The sequence below is a fragment of the Falco biarmicus genome, chromosome 6 (assembly GCF_023638135.1).
Source record: "Falco biarmicus isolate bFalBia1 chromosome 6, bFalBia1.pri, whole genome shotgun sequence".
Classification (NCBI taxonomy): Eukaryota; Metazoa; Chordata; class Aves; order Falconiformes; family Falconidae; genus Falco; species Falco biarmicus.
In genome coordinates this window covers 27,632,292-27,657,167 of record NC_079293.1, presented here as the reverse complement: position 1 = coordinate 27,657,167, position 24,876 = coordinate 27,632,292, and the positions used below count along the sequence as shown (strand labels likewise).

The window sequence follows — 24,876 nt, the reverse complement described above, 5'->3', positions numbered from 1 at the left end:
TGGAAATGAAAGCATGCACATTGCTGTGTGTATTCATTTCTAGGGAGTTATTTATTCAGATAAATAAGATTTTGCGAAGCAGTACTCGGCTATGCTTAACCTTTATTAGTAAAAGTAATACTTGGTGTGGTATGATTTCTTAGCATCAATCCAAAATAGCAGCAAAAAGAGTAGGTAGAATAGATGTTGACATGAGGATTATAGCATTTATATTCTGGTGATTATATGTTCTAGATGCCAAATCAGATTGTATTATAAAATTCTAAATTAAGAAAATACTGTACCTAGTTCTATTTAACAACCTGGTCTAGTGGAAGCTGGCCCTGGCCATGTCACGGTGGTTGGAACTAGACAGTCTTTAAGCCCCCTTCCAACCCAAACCATTCTATGATTTGTGAATCTATGATTTTAAAGCAGAACTGGATGAAAAATAATTGACTTTTTTTTTTGCTCTAGAATAGCTATTATACACGGCCTTGCACTCTGACCTTTTCTGTTACTTTCACTTTGCCTTTGTTCTTTATTTAGAACACAAGAAATAAGTCATCAATTTCTGTACACCTTGCCTATGAAGAGGACCAATTCCATATTTATCAGAGTGCCATACAACCCTTCTTCCACGTCCCCCTCATTTTCAGGTAAATTCTACTTAGCAGTTCATTTCTGTTTAACCTCAATGGTTTACAGTACCCTGGAAATCCTCATTAAATGCCAGTGAATAACTTTTTTTTTTTTTTTAAAAGGAAGTAAAGCAGAGCTTTTTGTCTTGCTGTGTCTTTAAAACTGACCTTTATTGTTTAAGTTGCATTTGAAAAAAAAAAAAAGTGTCAGGTTGTTGAAAGATGAGTGCGCTCCATTATGCTGTGCTCAAGGCGCTGAGAAAATCCCATTGAGGCAGTAACACCAGCCAGTGTTTACAATGCTACATTTTAAATGCATATTGGAAAAACAATGATAACAAAACGAATTTCCTGCATTTAACATCGCTATAGTTAAGAAAGCATAATTGCACCAAATGCCAGGATTTCTTTTTCAACAGCAACCTAGTTGGCCAGTGGTTGCAATGAATCACATTGTGGCTTGAGAATGGAAATTCTCTCTGGCTGTGTGCTGGTGCTCCCAGGTCCCTCCAGGCACACTGGTCCAAGCATGGATGTGAGTGGAAGAAGGGCTTTGGAGGAACTCGGCTACCTACTCTTGTCTCACCTCTTCTGCATTTCCTCTGACTCATGCTGTTGTTTTGAGGTGGATTTCCTCTCTGCTCCCCACCTAGTATATATTCGGAAATTCAATCGTATATATGCTCGCGTTTCTTTGCTTCAGGCTTCTTGGCGAAGGGAGAGGTCTTTTCAAGCCCAGTACCGCAGTTGCATACTGGGCTTGCAGTCAAAGCAAGTCAGGCCTGCAACAGTGGCGGTGGTACTGGAAAAAGAGGTTATTTTGCTAGAGTAAAGGGAAAAATAGAAACAAGAGGATCTCAAATAATGAAAGAAAGTTTAGTGTGCATGAAAACCTGGCACTTTTCTAAAACACATACTGAGTCAACTGGAAACCAAGTTACTATAGTCTAGAGCTATTTGAATGACATTTGTGAATAGTTTTTTTCCATTAATTGTTGAATAAATGACTCAGAAACACATTTGCCCCTCTTTGACAAGCTTTATGTATGGTTGAATACTCTTCTCCAAATAAATTATTCATAAATTTTGAGCAATCAGTGAATAACTTATTCAAAATATTTTTTTCATTATTCAGTCCTCCATCCCATGGACTGTGGGTGAAACTCTGACTGTGTTAAAGTTAGTGAAAACATTCTGAATGATTTGACTGATGCCAGGACTTCACTCAATTAAAAGTCTTTTGAGAACTAAGCGTTGCTTTTACCTGTGGAACTTTAAGTATTGGAGGTAAACTTGCCTGTGAATTTGATGTGTAGAAAAAAATGAGCAGGAATTACTTCAGCTTTTATCAAGGTAATTAATTTAGGTTATAATTTGAATCTGGATATGTGAATACACAGTTAAATTGCTTTCTTTAGATTTCCACAACATGATATTTCCTGTCATCTGAAGTCCCAGGTTATGTTGAGTAAAATCCTATGACAATTGTTGAAGAGGGCTCAGATCCTGGCTAGTTTCCAGTTTTGAGTATTATTAAAGTTCTTCAGGAGTACACCAGTCTTTGCTTTTTGTTTTGTTTTATTTTTTAATTGCAGCAATCTTTGAAAGTGTTCAGAGTTTGGGGTGTGTTTAACTGTTCTCTTCATTGACCAGATAAAAATTATTTGGATGTTTCCAAAATTCTGGCAAAACATGTCATTTTTTTAATTGAGAATTTTTTTTTGCATTTTACAGCCAGTCCTGGAAATTATAATACACCAGCCTTAATTGTCCCTGGAAATATGATGTGAGTCTTCACTTCTTGTCTTTAATTTGTATTGTGTAACTTCATGTAATTAAGGCATGGCTGGCGTTATGCCATTGTTCGTGGGTGAAATGATTCCTATGTAAATACTTCGTTTTATACTGTTAATTGGCAAATGGTATAGAGTGCTTTGAGATCCATCTGGAGAAGTTACTGCATATGCGTATGGTCATTATTACTGCGTTATCTCATTCCTTGAAGATACACAACTGCTTTATTATTTGCTGAGCTGTAGGAGAGTACTTGGTACTATACAGATATGGAAGGAGAAAATGCTACTGCCCCACAGAGCCTACGGTAGACTTGCCTGAGTGAAACACATGGGTTGAATATTCACATTTCTTATTAGCGGAGATATAAAAATTTCTCTATAGCATTATGATTAAGATGCTTTGTAGGAGAAATGTACTGCAAGTGAATGACAAATGAGGAGAAAAGTAACTTGGTGAATAACAAGAGAGAGCAAAGCCTGTAAGAGGGGAGCAGAAAGATGAGAATAGGAAGAAGATTCACATGGAGCATTTTAAAGAGAGCTTGGAAGGAGGGAGGAGAGGTTGGGAAACTTGTGCTGTTTGACATACGTGATAGAGGGAGGGAAGGGAGTATTAAAGGAAGATAAGCAGGTACAGAACAAAGCAGAGCACTGATTTTAGCGTTGTGATTTGTGTTGGGAAATGGGGGTTGCATAACAGGAAAATGATGACTACTGATGTCTGGGGATGGAGAAAAGATGGAGGGGTGAAACCGAGTTGGTGAAGAATAAAACTGCATAAGGTATAGTTTCAAGAGTGTGTAATACAGGAGATTGGATATCTTTTTTGAGAAAAGAGAATTGTTTGAGATAAAGGAAATTCAGAGGTTGATGCTGTGATATTGTAGGAACAGGTGATGTGAGATTTCATTGAAAGGGGAAGAAGAACTGAGATAAAAGGCTGGGTTTGGATGTGGGTAACTGAAAATGTAGCAACCATTTCAGGAGCTGCCAATTCATTAATTAACTAATTTATTAGTTGGCTTTAAACTCAGTCAGACTTCTCTCTAAAGCTGGAAGATTCAGCCAGGCCTCTTCCTCAGAAGTGAAGTAGGAAAAATCTCCTGAAAATTTTTTGTTTAAATTTTTACGGAAGATAATTTTTTCCTCTGTTGCTCAAAGATGTTGCTAAAATTGAAGGCCTTAACTGATAAGACATAGAGGATTCTGCACCTCTGCAAGCATATGTGGCAGGAAGGCATCTTGAAAGCAAGATACTAAACCAGAGCTTGATAGAACCAAGAACTATTCCTGGTTTTCCTTAGTTGTCTATTGGGGTTTTGGACAAGTCACCATTTCTGTGTCTCATTTCTTCATACTCAATGGACGTGATAGTTTATTTCTGTTAATTGTTCTGTTCATTCATCTGTTTAATGTGTTCAGGATATGAGCCCTGGAAGGTTTTTGTCTTGGTTCTAACTTACCTCATCAAGAGATTGTCAGCTCCAGGCTTGATTTAGATCTGAAGCAATTGGAGTGATGTTCTTGAGGTGCCTTTCCATCTTTATTGGCAAGACGTGGATCAAAGGGAGGCTGTATTCCAACTGGATACCTCACAGAAGCACCTGCATTGCATAGGGTCAGTTCAGATCTTAATACATCCATGCAATGCAAAGCATAAATAGGAATACCGCCCACAACCCTAATTTAACTTCTTCTCATTTCCTGCAAGTGGAGTCAGGTCTGAAAGTTCTGGATTATGGGTGATCTGAAGGGGATGCTGTTCTCTTGAACTTGGACACTACACTGGTTGTGATATCTAAGTTATCCATATATAGGTTAAATATGATCCCACATCAAAACAAAAATAATACTGATACAGTATGGTAATCTGAAGATTCAAAATTAAAAAGACAGGCTATTGAATTCTTTAATCAGATGTTGTGTCTGAAATACCTCCACTTTTCTCTAGAGAGAAAAAGTGTTGGCTGTGGCAGTTGCATGGTATCAGTTATCAAACAACCTTTTAGCAGAAATCACTGTATAAAATCTTTTTCTGATGTGAAAGCCCACATGAGACTTTTTGTAAATACAGAAAACAACATTTATATTAGCAGTAAACTGTATCTTGTGTAAATAGGCTGTGTAGATTGATGTGAAAGGCTTAAACAAATGAGAACTGTTTAAAGTATGCAGTTAAATTCACTTAATATTACCTTGATTAACGGCAGGTCTTTTACGTGTCAGATCATTTTGCACTAATTCAATACAACAGTGTCTGCCTAATAAAAATAAATAGTAAATGATTTCCTGCTTAAATATCAACTGAAAATCAGTGATATCCTGCTTCCAACTGCACTTAGTGTCAATTATTGCACATGGCCCCGCAAAACACAAGTGATTTGTCTGTTAACCACTTATCTATCTATCTATCTATCTATCTATCTATCTACCTATCTATCTATCTATCTATCTATCTATCTATCTATCTATCTATCTATCTATCTATCTATCTATCTATCTATCTATCTATCTTTAAGTCTGGTTTCACCAGGCTAGACTGAGACGTTACCTATGTTCAATTGCACATGGCTAGATCCAGTGCAACAGTCTAGGTTCAAATGAAGATGCCATTCTGCAAGTGAGCATCTCTGGATCTTGCCCATGACTTACTGGATCAATGATTAGAACAATCCTGAAAGGTTTTTTTACTCCTTAGTAGATGTGTATGAAACTCAAATCTACTTTAATGATTTTGTTCTGTGCTTGAGGACTATCAAGCCTTTTACTGGAATAGCTGACTGTGTCAGCAATGTGGCAAAGAGGTGCTGGTGAAAGGAAGGCTTAGAAGTATTTTTCACAACTGCTTTTTCTTGTGATGATGTGTTATTTTGCTGCCAGTCCATTTCTTTTTGTGAAAGATGAACCAAAATGGCTGACAAAATCATAGGCACAAGGCACACATGAGATGGCATTCTGGGCTGGAAAACCATCTTGCATGGCTGCATAGTACATCATCCCTCTTTCCATATGTCTTTGCTTACTAGTGAGGATAAGTAGGCGTTGAAGTAGGAGGCACTACCTGAATCATCTGCGGGAGAAATAAATTGCTTGGGTAGGCAATCGCCCATCATCCTATCCGCAGGTAGGCAGGTATCCTACATTTGAAGTGCTCAGGTGGCTGTGTGTTGAGAAATGTATTCCTTTTGTCTGGCTTTGTTTTTCAATTTCAGAACTCCCTCTCCTAGATGATTACACTCCTTCGAGGAGATCTCTTTGTTAGTTTCAAGCGAGACAGATGCTTTGGCTTGAGCTGGTAATAGTGCTGTTTGGGGGCTGACAAGCTGGGTGAATTTGCAGTGTGGTTGTATACATCCTCTTCAGTCACCAGTGCTGTGTGTTTAACTTCTCAATATGTTCCATCTGTGGTAGCTAACGTGGGTATGGAATTTATGACTGCAAAGACTGTAACATACCACAATACAGGAGTGCCTCTTGAGCTGAAATGAAGTTTTTAATCAGTACATTAAATGTTGTAGTTGATTGACAGATGGCTTTTTCTATTTTCTGGCACGAATGTACTCTAACTTAATTGTAACAAGGATATCACATTTTGTATAACACCTTTCATACTAACAGGTATTACAGAATTTTAAAATCCATGTGCAAGGAACACTTCATACACCATGGAAATGCAACTAACTTGGGTAAAATGCAGAGAATTTAGGTAGAGAGAATGTAATTACGCATGCTGGAATTTGGCCAACACACTGAGATTAAACCCCCTAATCTTACAAGGAGTACCATGGGATCTCTAATGACCACAAATGGTCAGATCACAATTTTATGTCTCTGCCTATAATGCTTTACTATAACAAGGGTATTTTCAATTGTATAGTGCATTCATTATAATTATGCAGCTAATTTTATTCTCATTGTAATTTCCAATAATAAAGTTACAAAAGTGCCACTAAAATGTACGAACAAAATGATATGACACGATATTATGTTAAACACATTTTTGGGGCATATTCTGCTCTCATTTATATTGGTATCTTTCTTTGAAGCCAATGGAATTCCTCCAGATTTGTGCTGGAATAACTGACAACTGAAGTTGTCTTTCCAAGAGAGCATTTTTTATGCACATATATTGTAAATATGTTTGAAAAGTTAAATATTTATATTCTCTCCAAGTATGGGAAAGTCTTTCTTCTTTTATTTTTAAATCCATAAAATTGTTAACAGACCCATGAAAAAAGAATATTACAGCTCTATGTCTGTCGGTTAACCTTCACCACAAAAATTGATCTGTGGGAATTTCTCACAGTGTAACATACTGTATCCAATTCCATAGTTATTACTGTAAACCTATTAGTGCCACCTGGGTTTGCATATCTGCAGTGCTGTCCAAGTGAAGACAGATTAGCTCTATCACATGTTATGCCAGAGGGACAGCCTCACGAGGAGTCTGCCCTCGGGGAGAAAAAAAGGGCTCAGACCTTTAATGAGAACACAGTGCTTTATAATAGCATTTGGTGGCCTAGAGATTTTCTGTCAAGTCATTTCAAATTAAATTGGCAGCCTTGCAATGTTCAGCCCGTATGAGTTTTTGTGCGGCGTATATTGTTAATGTTAAACCAATTCGCACATAAGATCAACAGAACATACAGAAGCAACATTTGCATTGGTCCCTCTTTTTAAAGCCTGGGTCTTTATAAGCTACTGCAAAATGCTTTTTTCCAGAGCAAAATTTAAATTTGGGCTGAATTATTCATGTGTAAATTCAGAAAATTTATTTGTGAAATTATTTGTAAATAATTACACTTTTCTATATAGTATAATAATGAAATTAGTACCAGTCTAGGAGTGAACTGAATGACTTCGTTACCAATTAGTGTGACTCCACTCCCACTCCCTCAGGCTGACTCCCACTGAAAGGGTGCAGAATTTGCCCCTGAGAACTCCATTTATTTCTTCTTATACTTCCAGGACTTTCCTTTTTTAAAATGTAACATTTATGTGATATTTTAGTCCTTCTAGTGTCTGAAAATTTAAAAGGAGATGATACTTGAAGATAAATTGCTATCATCACACAGGAAGTTTTTTCCTTAAGATTTTCCCATATTTGTCATTCAGGGCTCAGCCTGAAAAACACATATTGATATCCTCTTTCCGTGAGTATTGATGGATTATTTTGTGGGAAACTGGGGCCCACGTCCTCAAAAGTAGATAAATAGCATGTTCAATGGAAATCAAGAACTGGGCAGCGGGATAGCTATGAGGGTCCCAGATTGCATTGACAGTGATGCAAAGTCCTAAGAACACCTGCAGGATTTTGAAAGTTCATAAGCTCTGTAACATTTAATGATAAAGGAAGTAGTTTTGCAGTTTCTAGGTGTAGAGCATTAGCTGTAACTAGCGCATGGTAATATTAGATAAAAATTTGGGTTCTAGCTGAGCAATAGGTTTTGTAGAGAGGAAAGTCTAACATGCTGGAATGAGTGAAGGAAGGGGCTATTTTTGTGTTTTGGAGCTACAGGTTATCTTAGTCCATTATTGTACCTATATTAGATGAATAAAGTTAGTCCTGTAATAATAAAGGCAGTTTTTTTCTTTTATTAGGGAGCATGTATTTTCCACATTTTTCCTGGAAGGCTACTAAGATCTTCCATCCCATATCTGGTATGTGCACATTTGTAAATCAGGCATGAGTGATTACTGTTGTTAGAGTTATCTAAGTAAAACTGAAGCACCGCGGTCATGAAACAAGTTTGTATTTCCCTTTTTATTTAATGTAATCCTTGTTTTGGGATACAGTCCAATACTGTGATTTCATAATATCCCCTACCCTCTGTATTCTGTTTTGTAATTGAAGGAAAAGTGATGACAGAAAATCTTCCTAATGTGATCACATTCTTATATGTAACTGTAAAAAGAAAAATCCAAATCTTGCTTCCTCAAATTAGAGGAGTAGGTCCACTGCATTTGGTAAGAGATTTATGCTGCCAGAGCAAGCATGACTTGATCCTGTGTGGTGTAAGCTAGCTTTTTTCCTATCTGCTAAATGTGTAGCCTTACTTCAGTGGACCTACCTTGGGCAGAATTTAGCTCAATTTTCTTAATTTGCAACACTAGAGCAAATTCATCTGTGCTGCAATTCCATTGACCTCTTAGGAGTTACTAAATAATTGGATTTGACCTAATACACTTTTCACCGTGTGCTATCTTGCTTTTCAGGGAGGTTAACACAATAACAGTTTTCTATTTCTGCACTCAAACACGAGCATCCTTTCTTTTTTTTTTTTTTTCTTTTAATTCCCACTAGAGAAGACAAAGTACTGCTGTAAATAGTGCTGAATAACTAAAAGGTATCCACAATTGCCTTGAAACCTCACTTCATTAGTTCATGTTGAAATCATGAGTAAAATTCCTAGTGACATTAAGGTGGCAGGAATTTTACCACTGTTGCGGTTAGTCATTTTTAGTCAACTGTCGTCTGGTAAAAGTGGGGTTCACATCACAGAAGGATGATACCCTGAAGGGTTCTGTTTCTTTCCATTGACAGTAGAGGAATCTTAGATGAATAACTCCAAAAGAGCTACAAATAGAGAAAGAAAAGCTCAAGTTAAACATAAAAGTACCTTGCCACTATCTCTAGTGGTGCCTTTGAAGTTCAAAAGCTAGGAGTCAAATTCTTCAGTGGGCCTTCAACAAGCTGTGTCTGACATGGGAAGGTGCATAAAGCTGGGCGTCTCTCTGAGGCGACGTGAACTGGCTGAAGCTGGGTAGTTTGGCCTGAACTCATCTATTACTGTTTCAGGTGAATCTTTGTAACAGAGTAAGAGGATGCACAGGCCTTTCTTTGTGAAATTCTTGATCTTGATTATGTGTCTTGATCTTGGAATGATGATGTATGCATTAAGGTTTAATATGTGTAGGCAACACTGAGGTTACATAAAATGCTCACGTGCAAAGAGTTTTTTGTTTGTGTGTATTTGCAGGTTTGGAGCTTTAAGCAACAAATTTTCACTGGCAGTGTTAGTAAACTTAAGTCTGTGTTTTTGGAGAAATAGTTGGCCAAGGAAGACATAGAATCATAGAATTGTTATATTGAACAGGATTTTAAGAGCCTATTTTGAAATTTATTTATATGTGCCAGAGTCAGATATGTATTAATAGATCATACAAGTTACAGTCAATTGGTTTGATCAGTTAGTATTAAGACTTGAGATACAGGGCCTAATTCTGTACTTCCTAAAGCTTGTGTCATCAGACTTAAACCATATAAGATGCACAAAATGTGTTATTTCCATTTTACAAGCATCAGTGTTCATACCTGATGAACAGCATGGAAATTAAGGCCTTAATAGTAAGGTGCCTTGCATCTGATGCAATACAGACCGTATGTTCACATTAGCAAGCAGTGCAGACTAACAGCAAGGCATCTGCAGAAAAGAACCGGTGCTCTGGACCTGGTGCCCGTGCTGGGCACATTTCAGGAGGGTACCTCAGGCTGATGCTAGTCTAATCCCATGGACTGAACATCAGTAACCTAAGTGAGTAAATTAGGGCTCTCAGGAGCACGTCTTTCTGGTTTAGCTCTGAGACCACCCTGCAATGTGAGCTTAAGTGTGGTAAATGGGGATGACTGGGAAGTTTGACTCCAAAGAGTCCTTGTGATCCCAGCTAAAGCAGTAGTATAGATGCACCCTCATGGAGTGATTTGCGCATGAGTTGCTCACTTTCTTAACTGACTGCTTTTAAGTTTTAATTTGCATTTCTCGAGACTTTGTATCTAATTCTTCTGCCAGTGCTAACACGTTCAGGAAGAGCCAGTGCAGGTGTGTGGCTCCTGAGAGCATTGACCAAATGTTTCTACCTCTCTGGCCTTGTTGTAGCATATCAGCATGAGCAGATTAACAGTGATGATATGAAATGCAGCTATGTGATCTGAATGTCCTTACTGAGTAGGCTTTGATTAGCCAGTCAGCATAGTAGTGTATTTTAAATCATTTTTTTCTCCTTGTGAGGTGTATTGGTATGCCTTGGTTCACTGAACATATCCCCAAACACATCACTCTTGAATATCACAAATACGTATACTCTGCATGGATTGCAGTGAGGCTTGTGGTACCTATATAGATGCAAACCAGGAGGAACTACAAGGTGGAAAATAAATTTGAAACCATATCTCACTGAGGAATGGTACTGCAAGTGAAAAAAAAAATAATTCCAGTATAGAAACTAGATCCAAACACATTACTGATTATTCCTCTGCAATTCTCCTGCAAAACTTCTGATGGTCTTTAAACTGTTGTACTAATGTTTCAAAAGAAATGCAATTTTACAGAGTGACTTGTCTGGGAATAGAATGAGATTGAACATCTGTCCTTCTGAACTGTTGGAATTGCTTGGCTGAAGCAAATGTAAGATGAAAAAATGGAGATAAAAAGACAGTTGAAAAAAAAATAGGACTTGTTAATCTTTTCTCTAAAACACATACTAAACTTTTCAAGTTAAATTTACTCATACTATTTCCTGCTATTTTATACTACTACATCTTCCCACATAACAACTGAGTTAAAAAAAGAAAAAAGTAAAACTGGTTTCATTACTGAGATAACCGCATATGCTAGGACAATTGAAAAAGTCTGGTGCATTTTCTGATCACAAATTACAGTTTTATTTTTTAAAATTGTTTGAAAGAAATCATTTAATGATCTAGACTCTTGTATCATATTGTCAATATCTCAGCTAATTATTATGAAGATCCTTATTTTGCTCTTAAGCTGGCGTTCTAGAAAACATACCGGAATAAACAACCATTAAGCCTTTCCATGCCAGAAAGCACTTGAAGGCTAGTAAAAGGTAACGCTATCTTTTTAAAATGTTTTCAGCAGCCAGTAATCTATTTTCATGGTGTTCTCTAAACCCTATTATGAGGGCTGCAGATTCCTACACATGACCAGTCTTCAGTAGTGAACAAAAATGGCATCTAAATCCCAAGTGACACTCTTAAGTACTTGGCAGCAGAAGGGCTCTTCTGAGGAAGATTAAGTTAATGGAAGCATTTGGGTAACATCTGCATGACTCTTCGTCCTGGTATGGCCAACTCACACTGCTGCAACACGTGACGGAGGATTTCTTTGATTATCACTTAAGAACAAAACTGGCTGAAGTTCCTTTCCAGGCATTCGTCAGACTGTAATGTATGTGTGAGAGTATATATGTGGTGTAAACAGGCGCAGTTATAATGAGTGACCTGTACAGACTTCGAAGAGGACTTAATAAAAATCAGATTACTCGTTTAATGAAAAGTAAAAGAAATTCGGGGAAAGGTTTGTTGTTGTAGCTGCTGTTTATTTGTCTTATTTACAGAAGACCTACTGTCTTTTCCAATTGAGTGCTGCCGCAGGCACAGAGAGCCTTGTTAATACAGGCGATTAATCACTTGCCCTTTGCCTCAGTTGACCTGGGTTTAAATCTATTATTTTGTTACAAGTTAGAAGAGTTTATTGGCCTTTCTTTAGCCCCTAGCTGGTGCCTTTCCACCTCATAAAACCACAATTTGGCATAAGTGCTGTTTTCTGGTGTGAAAAGACCCAAGGCTGCAGCAGGTCACATCTGAGGGATGTCTGCAAAGGGGCATGGGGGACCTCATATAGGGACCGACTATGCTGGACTGCTCTTGCTTGGTTTTGCAGACTCCCATTTGAAATCAGGGAGATCTTTGCTTGCCTGCATAATGCAGCATTGGTTTCCATGCCCAGGCTGAACAGGAGTTACTTGGTTTCATTTTCCATAGCACTAATATTAAAAGAAGAAGGATGAGGAGGACATGAAGGAGTCAGTTACACTAGTGCTGAATGGCACAATTTATATATTTTTTGAGATTTGCTGACATTTAGGGCCTGGCAGAGTGGAATAGAAGTCTTAAACTCTTCAGAAAGGTGTTTATTCTCTATTGGTTATTCCCACTTTTTCAGGCCTCCTTCCCTGCAAAGTCCGACAGTGCTGTCATCAAGAGGTGATTTTCATCAACAGCTACAGGGGGAACCTACAGACCAAAGCAAGCTCCATGGAAGTGCCTCCTTCTCTTTATCTCAAGATCTGGCTCATCGGAAAATCATCTTGACTTACTATTCCAAGATCTGGAATAAAAGGTGACAAATTACTGCAAGTTTGAAATGAGATCCATCCGTAGAAAAGAGAAGAAACTCATATATATATATTTTTTTCATTGAAAAGCAGTACTTTAGAGGAATCTGGCATTTTCCAGAAGAAAGCTTTAGATATTGAATTTGAAATTTGTGTATATGAACAGAACACTTAGCTTTTTGGGCAGTTATACAGAAAAATAGAATTGGAAGAACATAAACCAGCCTGAAATTAAAAAAAGAAAAAACACTTTCAGAGTTTCACAGGAATGAAACAAAAATCAAGGCAAAAAACTTGGTGTGGCCACACTCTGCTATCAAGTTACCGTTCAGGTCTGAGTGCTAGAGAAGTGTAATTCAGATCTATCTGCTAAAATTTACTGTCTTTTTCCTTAGCTTCGAGTTCTAACACTACTGTAAGAGAAGTCAACTAGTTGTTAATAATTTCCAGAATCTTATTTCCAGAAAGTATTCATTTTCTCCAAGGTATGTATTCCAAGAATTTCCCTGGTTTTTGTTTGGGTAAGGGAGGAATATTTTTTTTATTGCAATTGCATTTTGTTTAATCTCTTTCAAAGGAAAGGCACTGGCAGGGAAAAATTGGTTTTGCCTGCAGATTTCATCTTCAAATGATGATTTGTGTTTTATTTGTGTTTTAGGATGTGGTAGACATCTACTGTAGAACAGCACACTGGTTTCAGATGTTCTTTCCTTTGTGTTGCTGGTTACCAAATTTTTTATTTTTTTTTTAATAATGCAGTTGCCCCAGTAGAGCCGTTTGGAAAGAGACAGTGAGAATCTATTTCAGAGCAGTGTCAGTCAGCTTAAAGAGCTTTCATTGGGTTAAATTAACCTCCTAGCCTTTATAATAGCAATGAAGAGGACCTCTGTGGTGGGGGCAGCCACCTTTTTCAGAGGGATCTTAGCAACCAGCTGAAGGGGGGGGGCCTCTAACAGCAGTTAGCAATTGACCACTGCTTATAAAGGTTTTCAGTGTTTATACCTAGAAGTTGCTCCCACTAATGACACTGTTTAATATGTCATCAAATTGCAGTGGTTCTCTTGGTGGCAGGGCTCTTGATACATCACAGGGCCATGAGTTTTCCAATTAAATGTGCACTGAATTAAGAAGTTTACATTTCTTGAGAATGAACAGATGAATAGACGAGTCTTATGTACTGGTTTAGTAAAAAAACACAAACACCCAGACTGTATTAATAGCAGATTTTAATTTGTAAACTTTGGTAAACTTATGATCCTACTGACCTACCCACTTTAGTGACTGGACAGAAAGACAAGACAACTCAGTTGTTAAACCAGAGCCTGTTCATCATGTTCACAGCAGTGTCAGCATGGAAGCAAAGCATCTATGTGGGAAAGTTAGGTGAGGAGGGAGGTGTAAGAATTGATGAGGCTCATTATGAAGCCAGGCCCTCTCTGTCACAGCCACAATCTCAGCCCCAGCTCATAATCTGCACTTCTGTGGGGTGAAGTTTAAAATCTCAGCTAAATTTCTAGGCTTTTAATTTGGTGAATGAAATATAATATTTTGTAAACCTTGAACACCAGTGTCTGGCAATACTGTGTGTTGACATTGGCCTGAACACCTTGCAGATGAGCTTAAATGGTTATTGTTGTATAAAAATGCTGAAGACTGTAATGAACTAAAGGATGTTAATTTAAAAAACACCACCAACCTTGTTAATCTGTCAAAAGCAACCTGAAAATTGGTGCTTTTCAGTTTCTGATAGGACATGTTGCTTGGGCCAGCTCCTCAGGTGCTGTGGACATTTGTACTGAAGTCAAATGAGCAATGGTAGCTTGCAACGAAGCTTTGGGTGCCTGGGGGTACATATGTGTGTTGTATGTGGCCTGGATATTTATTGTAGGGCTGGATTGCATGCAGGGGATCTAATGGTGGTATGCCAAAAGGAGAAAGAAAATTCTCTTTCCATGGAGTACTGTCAAAATCCTGCTTTTGTACTTTGAATCATCAGGGCTTTAGCTTTTAGGTTTGCAATTGTTTAAAGATGTCATAAATACTTCTGATATTCTGTTAAATGCAGTCTGCTTTGATTACCAAACCTTGCTTGAGTATTGCACTCAGGGGGGTAATGATAATATTGATTTACCTATGTATAGTGTGCAGTATATCAGTGTTATCAGGCGGGACTTTATTTTAGTAGAAACTTTACAATACAAATCTAATCTGATAGTTTTATATGATCTCTGGCTCTGGATGTTGAAAATAGGTTGCAGCTTATGTTGAAATGGTTTTGCTTAACACAGCACACGGCTTTTCAAAAGCATCTGAGGGCTAACCTTTACTCAGGGTTTTGTTCTTTCCCACAATTGGCCATTTTAATGATGACTCACAAAAAACTGTTTGAAATGTTTCAGAAACCTGTTGCCCTAACTTTGATATTCTTGTTTGAAGGTCACGCTTTTAGAGGCAGTGATCAGTATTGTACTGTCTGAAGGATTCTGGAAACTCGCTGCTGAACAGGATTCAGAGTGGCTTAAGAGCAGAAAATAAACTCTTACCTGCTGCCTGTTGAGAAGCGACCCTGCTGTAACTCTTTCCTTGCTGCTACTCCTAATATACCCACAAGGGAGAGGAAACCTTTGCTACAAGCCCTTTAGCAAAGAGCAACACTTGATTGCTGGGGGACTTGGTTGCATGGTATGGTCGGGGGCCCAGCTTAACTTCACTTCATCTTTCCAGCAGTCCCAGAACTCTTCAAAAATCTGGGTGGAGATCCATTACACATGCTTACTATGGGTGCTCTCCATGAATAACAGTATGAACGGCCAACACAGACTCCAGGTGGTGGATCAGCATTAATTATAACAGACTCAGGGGCAGAGGATTGGCAAAATACTGCAAGAAATGGTTGTACATCCAACCCTTGAACTCCGTTTCCTCCCACGAGGGACAGAGGTATGGAGGTAAGTGAGTGGCAGTGCCTCCCTCATCTGTTTCCAGATATCGTGAACCATGTTCTGCTGTATGCCCATGTCCTTTCGTCTGCAGGAAAAGGGTGCACAACATACACAACGTAACCCTCTGGTACAGTAGACTTAAAAAATCTGTTTTTTGGAAAGCTTTCAAAAAAGAAAAAAAAAAAAGCAAGCAAGCCTGTCCTTCAAATTCAGTTGGGTTTAATAGGAACAGCATAACATCTTTTAGAGGGATTGCATGTTTGTCAGCACACTTGCCTGAAAGACCACCTAGGCGATGAGCCAGAAAGATGCATCTTTTTTTCCTCTTTCCTTTCTTCCTCACTCATCTGTTGCATATATTTCTGTTCATGTGATCCAGAAAGGGAAATGATGTGGATATGGAAGAGAAGCAGGAGCGTTCAACGTTTTTGCAGCGTGCTCACAACAGGCCTCCTGTGTGTGATACAAGTGGTGAACCAACTAGCACGAGAAGAAGTTTGGGCTTGTGGTTGGCCTTGTGGCCAAGCTCTGTAGCTGGTGGAGCAGCTGCAGAGGCAGCTGGGGCCGAGCTGGCTGTGAGGAGATGGGGAAGTAGATGGCTCTGGCCAGTGCCCATCCCTCCCCCTTCCCTCGATGCAGAGTTGTACAGGGAGCTCTTTTGCTCAGAGGATGTTAGGACTCAAGTGGTGCCTCTACTGAACCACAGAGAGGAACAGCTACCAGAGTTGCTGAAATAGGGACTGTTAGATGCTCTGCGAGCTTGCTGCACTTCTGGAGGATTTTCTGCACCCCATCCTCTTTCGCTGGAGCTCCATATCTCTCCTGTATGCATCTTCCCACTACCCGCAGTCCTTTCACTTCATTTTTGCGCCTTGTCTTCTCTGTTATATCTTGCGCTTTCCTGGCCTATTTCTCATTGCACCTTTCCTCATCAGTCCCTTGTTTCTTTTAGTTCTACACACCCCACTTTATCTAAACCCCGTTAAGAAAAAACCACAATTGGACCTTCTCTGAAGTTGTTAATATTACACAATTTGCCAGTTGTGTTACTGCCTTTCCTCCATCATTCTTTGTTTTGGCTGTGAGAGCTTCAGGGAGGGTCTGGCTGCAGCTCTGTGTACAGAGCCTAGCAAGACTGAAGGCACTCCATTCTCAGTAGTCCTTAGGCGCTGATGTTGTAAGCAGAATTAATAGTAATTTGAGTGAATGCAATTGCCAGTGTGGCCACAGACTTACAATGCAGCTGTGGGAAAGTAAGTCTCCTGGTGTCTCTGATCGCTATCTGTAAAATAATACTTTCCTTCTAGCCTTTAAATAAGAATACATGGTTAAAACGAAATTGGATTTTTCAATGTCTTTCACCACGAATAATCTTCTGAGTGATTAGCAAGACAAGTTAGGTATGCAGTTGTTTTTAAATGGTAAATTTTAGGCTTACCTGTCTGCTTCTCAGATGTTACATGATTCTGCCGTGCGATATACTGATTTGCAGCTCATACATCCATGTGTACACAAACATGTTCACATTTCAGTTCTGTTGCTGCTCCTCTTCTGGAGGATCCCACTGAAAAATTGCAATAAATAGGCATCTGGAAAAAGACTGTTGCAAGTTTTACGGCCTCCCACCAACTTGTATCTTTTGTACCTGCACAGGTAGGGGAAAAATAAGTGGAGACACATGCATATGCATGTTTGCATGACTAGCACATATGTAAACTAGAAACAAGGCAATGGTCAGAGATTATTGCTATTGCATGAGCCCACTCAAAAGTGCTACAGGTGTGGAAATGTGCAATGACAGCAGTGCAGTGTATGCTATAATCAGACTTGCATAGCTCAAGGAAATGTAGTATGTCTTATTAATTAGATATCATAAATATATTTTGAGATCCTCTGATTAAAGGCAATATTGAAATGTAAAGTGTTGCAACAGAACCATGCTAATTTGCATGGTTGACTGGGAGACCCTTTGTGGCTGAATTAATTTTGCAATTTAGTAAGTTAGCATATCCAGCACAGCAAAGCTTATAAATCACAAATTGCAATTATTCAGTGTATTTTGACAACAATATATCTATTTTAGATATTTGCAATGCTTAATGACTTCCAAATAGTTGTTCAATAGCATTTCTTCTATGGAAATCAATGAAATCTTAGTCATAGAGGCTGAAAGGGTCAGGTGTATGAAGGTGCTGGGCAGTGATGAAGGTAGGGGCCCCTTTCTTCTCTCACCTGCAGACTGGCTGCTTGCTGCTTCTGTCTAACTCGGTCTACTGTCTCTTCTCAGAAGTGCTGGAAAAGCCCCTGAAACCAGCACTGTGGCTTGATTAGGAACTAGTTAAAAGAGAGACATTTTTGTATGTATTGCATGGTGTACAGATCAGTATGACTTGTACTATTCTGTTGCTGATAATTGCTTGATAGTGGCCAAATAATAGATGAAAAGATGTTTTCTCTGTAAAGCAGGGTTTACAAAGTTTGGAAATAAAGTCTTCTTAAAGTAAAAGTAAACATCTTTGGTTTCTGACAGGAGGTAAATTTACTCAAATGAGACAGATAAGGTTTCAGATGACACAGCTTTCAAATATCAAATCGTTTGTCATACAGGTGTTTGTATAGAACACGCTTGCTGCTAAGTACAAAAAACACCTTACAACGTAGCAACCAATGAACAAGAAAGTCTCCTAAAGGTAGTGATATGACTCTGTCTCAAGCTGGTGAAGGGTCTAGAGAACATGTCCTGTGAGGAGCATCTGAGGAAACTGGGGTTGTTTAGAGAAAAGGAGGCTTAGGGGAGACCTCCTTGTTCTCCACATCTACCTGAAAGGAGGTTGTAGCCAGGTGGCTGTCAGTCTCTTCTCCCAAGTAGAAAGTGATAGGATGAATGGAAATGGCTTCAAGTTGCACCAGAGGAGGTTTAGGTTGGATATTAGGAAAAATTTCTTCACCAAAAGTGTTATCAAGCACTGGACCGGGCTGCCCAGGGAGGTGGTTGAGTCACCACCCCTGGAGGTATTTAGAAGACATGTAGATGTGGTGCTTAGCCATATGGTTTAGTGGTGGACTTGGCAGTGCTAGGTTAACGGGTGGACTTGATGATCTTAAAGGTCCCAACCTAAATGATTCTATGATTCTATGTAGTTCCCCTTTCTTGGCCTGATGGATCTGAAATTCTCACTCTCAAGGTCATCAGGAAATCACCTGGACTTCCTTTGAGCTCATCACATGGGATTATATACTTTTTTTCTGCCCAGCAGTGAGGCATCTCCCCAGTTCCTCTCACTGACACTCCTGGCAGTCCTGAATTTTGTATCTCTTGCTATTCCAGGCAAGACAGGCATATATGCTTTGTACCTGTGCCAAAGCCAATAGTTTTTACTTTTTCCAGAGTGCTGGTGGCTGAGGCTATTTTCTCGCTGCTTAACACTTCACTGGCATTTGATGCTGAGGGCTTTGCTGTGTCGTGCATCTTCTAGTAGGTAGTGCGGGCTGATTAACTTGTCCTTCCTCACGCTGGGCAGATTTCTCTTTTTTGGCAGGGAATTCCCATCCTCATCTGCTTTGGCCAAGGGCTGGTGCTGATACATTTCTCCTCTTTCCATGTACAGGGAAGTCGGTGTTTCCCTCATTGTTGGGCTTAGCCTGGTGGTTGCCCTGTGGCCATCACCGTGTCCTTTATCTTGACTAAAACCAAAGTTTGTCCAGGACAAATGTAAGTGTAAAATAGAAAATAAAGCATGCCTACGCTAATAATTTCAAACTGCAGGCTTAGCTAGGCCTAAACTAAGTTAGGTCCAGTACTAATCAAGTTGTTAGGAGGTACATACTGACACAATCTGTCTGTGTCACCATCTGCATGGGTGCACCTGTGTGTCTTCCTCCACCACCAAGGGGCTATCCAACAGGCTGTCTCAGATGGTCTGTGGCCACTGAGCTTCTCATATAAAGACCAGAAGACTTGAGAGAGATCTGTAAGACTATGAACAACTCTCAACAAGGTATTTTAGTATGAGGATGCACATGATAGACCTTGGGCGTGCTATGCAGCCTGAACCTCCGCCTCTTCGGTGGGGCACCACAGAGCAGTTGGGATTTGCAAATTAAACTCAAGTCCAGCACAGGCATGAATGCTTTATGTAGCTCTGCTTTTGCATCCCAGAGAAACCTGCTGGCACTCTCACCTTTCTTGTTAGTACAACTGTTTATATTTTGGGGTGTATGAAGGGGCACAGCCGGTGTCTTCTTTTACTGTAGCATGAGGAAAATCTATTTAAGTGCCTGAGGAAGGAACTGCTGGTGGCAGGTGTTCACGAGAGATGTGTTCCTCTTTGCCCCTGTGCTCCTGGAGGGGAATTCAGCAAAAAGGACCTCTGTGTGGAGCACAGTCCCCAACTTCCCCAAAGCTATACAAACAGCAGAAACAGTGGTGAGCCCCGGTGTGTCAAGGGTGTGCCCCGCCTTGTAAAAAAGAAGAGGTTTAGATGACTCGCTCCGCTTATATATATTAACCTGTGAATTTTTAACCCTTTTTTCCCCCATACATATTTTGTGCTCGATGTTCTTAGCTCACATGTAAAGATTCTTTCCATTCCTGACTTGTTTACTGAAATTTTCAAGATGATGAGCAGCAAATAACAATAGGTGAATAATGAATGAATAACAGATAGTAGTCCAGCATGCTTATCAGTAACAGTCTGCTGGCATCTTGCAGACTGTAATTTGCTCACTTAAGCTCTGACCTGGTAAAACCCTTGAACACATTTAGAAGTGTATGAATAATTCACTAAAAATAATTTTGGTTACTTTCTTAAAATTAAACACGTCAGTAGTTCCTTGTGAAGATGATGTATTTACTCCCATGCTTACGGACGCTGCATCAGGCATCACTCTTTCACATACTCACAGAAACGCTATATCTCTGGTGAAATATGTCACCTCCTTTCTTGAGCAGAATGTTCCATTCCTCTCACTCACAGATCTAATACCACAGTGAATTAAATGTATTGGTGAATCAGGACTGAAATCTACAGTGAATATGATTGCTTAAAAATAATTCCACCAGACATAGTTTAGAGATGTCATTTTCTGTGGGCACATATGCTTTATGTATGGGTATATAAAACAGCGTGTGGGAATGCGATGCTATTTAACTCATAAATGGAGAGCAGAATTTTATTGGTCACAGTAAATATTTATTCAAGGAAAAGGAGCGGAGGTGAGAACAATCCATATGAAAAGAAAGCATGTTAGTACCCAGAACACTGGAAATATTGTTCAAGGACAGTTTATCCTTGAGGAAAATATGACCCCCTGTAAAGCTGCTGAGTCTGTTTGCAGATCTTTTCAAAATAGAGTCCTTGCATTTGCCATTTTAGTTTGTTTTGGCTGTTGGTGTCCAAACTACATTCCTAGCAAACTGCATGAAGTGCTTATTCCATTATTTCTATTGTTATGTTTCTCAATAGAATGTGGTTATCTTGAGCTAGTGTCATGCTTTAGTACATTAGCACTAAAATGCACTGATGATCTTGCAAAGGGAGCATAGGGTGGCTGACGCTGAACTGGTACCTTGTACCTTGTACCTTGTCTGTAGATTCCTAAACCAGAGGTTGCTTTCAGCTTAAAATGAAGAAAGAATATTTGCGTTTCTTCGTAATCTGGTCTGCTCTTGTGAAACCATGACCTATGCCAGTTCATATATGTACTGCTCAAACTCTGTCCAGGTGCCGGGATTTGCTTGACTGGTCCTAACTGGTTTTTGGATGAGAGGTGTTTTAATCTGCTCTGAATTTCTATTTTGCATGGCTTCAGTTTTCACATAATGAGCCAGCTTTATCTGTCATGTGCACAGTTCTGCTTTCTTCACGTCCCAGTTCATAATTTTGTTACATGCCTTTTGTCCATAGAAAATAAAGGAATCGGGGAACTGAAATTGAATTAGACCCAAAACGTGCTTGAGTTTCCTGTTTTTCTTGTATTAAAATACTTTTTCTATTGAGACCCAACATGCGGCAGTTTCCTAACCACAACCACAGGGACTGCGAGAACACCCTGAGTTTTGTCACACAGCACAGCGAAAGGGGCAGATCTGGAAGTGGGGATGTGCTGCGCAGAGCAGCGCAGGGAAGGCACCATCCCGCCGCACTGGCAGCTGCCCTGCCGCTGGTGGACAAATGAGCTATTTTTGTTCCTGGACACTGGCAATGACTACGTTTGTGGTTCACCCCTTGTCCAAGTCAGATGTCATCTCTCTCTTTCATCCTCCTCTCCTGCTTCTTTTCTGCTGCCCATTCTTGTCTCTCATCTCGTCTGTTTTTCTATCCTACCCCTTCCCTTCTTTCATTCGGCTCTCATTTTTTCTACTCCTTTAGGCAAACAGACCTCCTGAAATATAAACTCTGACCTCTCCTAAAGGGGAGGGGGGTGTGTGTGTCCATCCTTTTTCTTTTTAAATTATGCACCTGCCTAGACGTTCTTACTGTGTAATTTCTATAGTCACTATTAGGAACACAGATAGCTCCTTTAATACAACAATAAAAGTGGTTTGATTTAAAACAATGTTTTGTTTTACAGCCTTTCTCAGCGTCTGCTAGTGTCTTTCTGCAAAGACTAAGTGGAGAGACAAAAGAAAGCAGTGCAAGACCTGCCTCCAGCAATATTTCCACAGCCATATTATTAGGGAGGGCTTCTCACACTGAGGTTACGGCTAGGAAAGCTCATCACCAAGTGCAAAATACATTAAAAATTTACTTTATTACAAGATTAACAGATCTACTGTGAAAGCCAGCAACATTCCCAAGCTTGTGGGAATCAGTTCTGCTGCATTCCAGCCCTGGAAATCCTTCTGACACTTTTCTTTTTTCCTGTGGAAACACTCATAAATTCAACCATGGTACTTGGAGATGAGCTAGACTCGTCTGAATACAGTCCCTTCAAATCCACCCTCTTCCCCCTCCTTTGTCTCAAGGAGGTACTCCCCCTCCATAAACTAAGGGATATTTAGATATCTTGCTGTTTGTTTTGGATTAAGTAGCACTGTTTAGGGAGTAATGTTCTCCTCAGTGTGAATGGGAGGAGTGGAATTTGTTGTTCCCATCTCAAGAAAAAAAGATATTTTCACAAAAGATAAAGAAGGATTTTTATGCATATGTAGGAGAGGGAGGCCTGCCACAAGATCTGAATTTTGGATACCTCCCAGTTTAAGGGAGCTGTGATTTGGGCATTGATAAAACTCCCTATTCTTAATGGTAATAAGAGGAAAAAAAATGCCACAAACATGATTATCTTAAATTGCAATTATTTTATTTGTATTGACAAATTATTTAATATAGATTAATTGGATCCTTAATTTAGACACTAATTTGATGAACTACCCAACAATGAAATAAAGGCTGTTGACTGTTTATCCATTATCTCATATAGAAGACAAGTACAGTGTTACTGAAGTGATTTGCATACTTTCTGAAGTCACATATTAACACACACATGCTTTTCCTAAGTTTCAGCCCATCGTTAAAGCTCTGTGATCTTCTTATTACACTAACATTTTGGTCTAAGCTTTACCGCATAGTAAGATAAAACTTCATTACACAATTAGGCAAAACGTCATTGCTGTGTTGAATAATCATTTTCTGAAGGCAATGAATGCAGCCTTTAATTAATATTTCATCTATGGCCAGGTTTAGTACCTTGAATAAGCCTTAATGATGTTGCCATCTCCCAGCTTTCTTAGAGATGTGGTTTTAAGTCTGTTTGCTTTTTTGCAATTATGTCTAAAATTAACTATTTTAGTTATACAACTAAGAAAACAAGGAGGAATGTAATTTTCTAATGGCACACAGAAAGTGGGCCCTGCACTGGATATTTCAATGTGCTGTCTCTCATTACATTTTCACCATGTCTTCCTTATTAACTTCTGATATGGGCTATCACTTTCCTCCTTAAAAACCTCAGGATCACAGTTCGGTTTGAAGGCTGTGCGTGTCGATTGGACCTGTTGTTATCGGGGCCTTTCCTACCAGCACTCTTTTCCCCTGCTGTCAAATCTCCCCCCACCTATTCATTCCTCCTGCTTAAGGCCTGTTTGACACTGGTGTAATGACCCCCCTTGGGAGATGTACAATTGGATTTGTAAGTTCCCGCATGGCTCCTGCTTTTTAATGTTTGCTCCTGAGTCAGCACTGTATGCATGGCTGACTGGAATAGAGTGAAAATTTAAATAATTTCTGTTCTCTTCTCTGGATTGTATTGCTATTTGGTTGCAGAGAAGAAAAGCACCTCTAAAATGCTTATAGAAGTTCATACTCTCATATGCAGTTATGCTGTAATATTTTGGATGCCTAATCTTTCCGTATATCTTAGTAGTACCTAACCATTTTTGTTAAAAGGAACCTGATTTTCACTGAAGCTGTATAGTTAAATACAATGGATGATGGATTTTTTTATCATGTAGCAGCACCCCTGACGGACAGTACAGGCTCTGCTCCAAGTTGCACTTGGTCATAAAATATGTGGCAGCGTGAAGCTAAACTCGTATGCTGGTAGAACAATGATCTCATAGCTAGATGCTGAAGTAAAATTAGCTTTGGTCAAATCTACATTTTAGTGCAAGGATAAATGCTTATCCCCTGTGTCCTAAGAAAGGGAAGGTTATTTTGGGGAAACTAGATTCCACAAGTGCTTCTGGAGTTCAGAATCAAATTATTGCTTTCCTATAAATGGAGTGTGGGGGGTTAATGTTTCTTGTGCTGCAGTCAGCCACGATGGGTTCAGTTCTACTGTCTAAACTACATGCAGGCTTGTATCCTTACCTCATGTGTTGATGATTCTCATTCTGCCCTATACTTTGGCAGGGAGTGATGCAATCTATCAGAAACTCTAAGCAATTACCTTCCTTTGGACTGCATACCCTTGGTAATCCAGGTAACAATTACCCAATCTGAATATTTGGCAAGTAGTTTGTAATCTCTGTGGAGAAAGCATATGCAAGCCTGGCTCTGACCTGATTACTTTTTTAGTTCCCTGACTTTACCAAGCAATACTGAACACCTAAGGGGAACTAGCACGTTCCCAGGTACCTCTGTTCTGAACATCAGTAAAAGCTAATCATCATTTCTGGATTTGGTGTTCCCTTTCATCTTGGGCTGGCTACATCCCAGGTGGGTGCAGCTTCTGGCAACATGCCCTACAATGTAGGTGTTATTCTCAGAACAAAAGTAGAGGGCTGCCAGATGTCCAGTGTCACCTGCCCTAAGGAAATTTTCCTTCCAAATCTCTGAGTGAATTGTTTCACCAGGTGACTGTGCTTGTTGTTGCGGTCTGCTGATGTGACCACGTGACAAAATGCACTGCTTGCTTCCGTGTTCAAGGGAAGTGGAAATT

At 39.4% G+C, this 24,876-nt stretch overlaps 1 long non-coding RNA gene across 1 annotated transcript; it reads right to left on the bottom strand.

The window, feature by feature from the left end:
* Positions 1 to 854: 854 nt before the first annotated feature.
* On the bottom strand, positions 855 to 15,500 carry LOC130151504 (uncharacterized). The gene is made up of 3 exons (XR_008822599.1): positions 15,097 to 15,500; positions 3,880 to 4,020; positions 855 to 1,422 (listed from the first exon to the last, which is right to left on the bottom strand). It is a non-coding gene; the product is annotated as an uncharacterized LOC130151504 (long non-coding RNA).
* Positions 15,501 to 24,876: the final 9,376 nt, after the last annotated feature.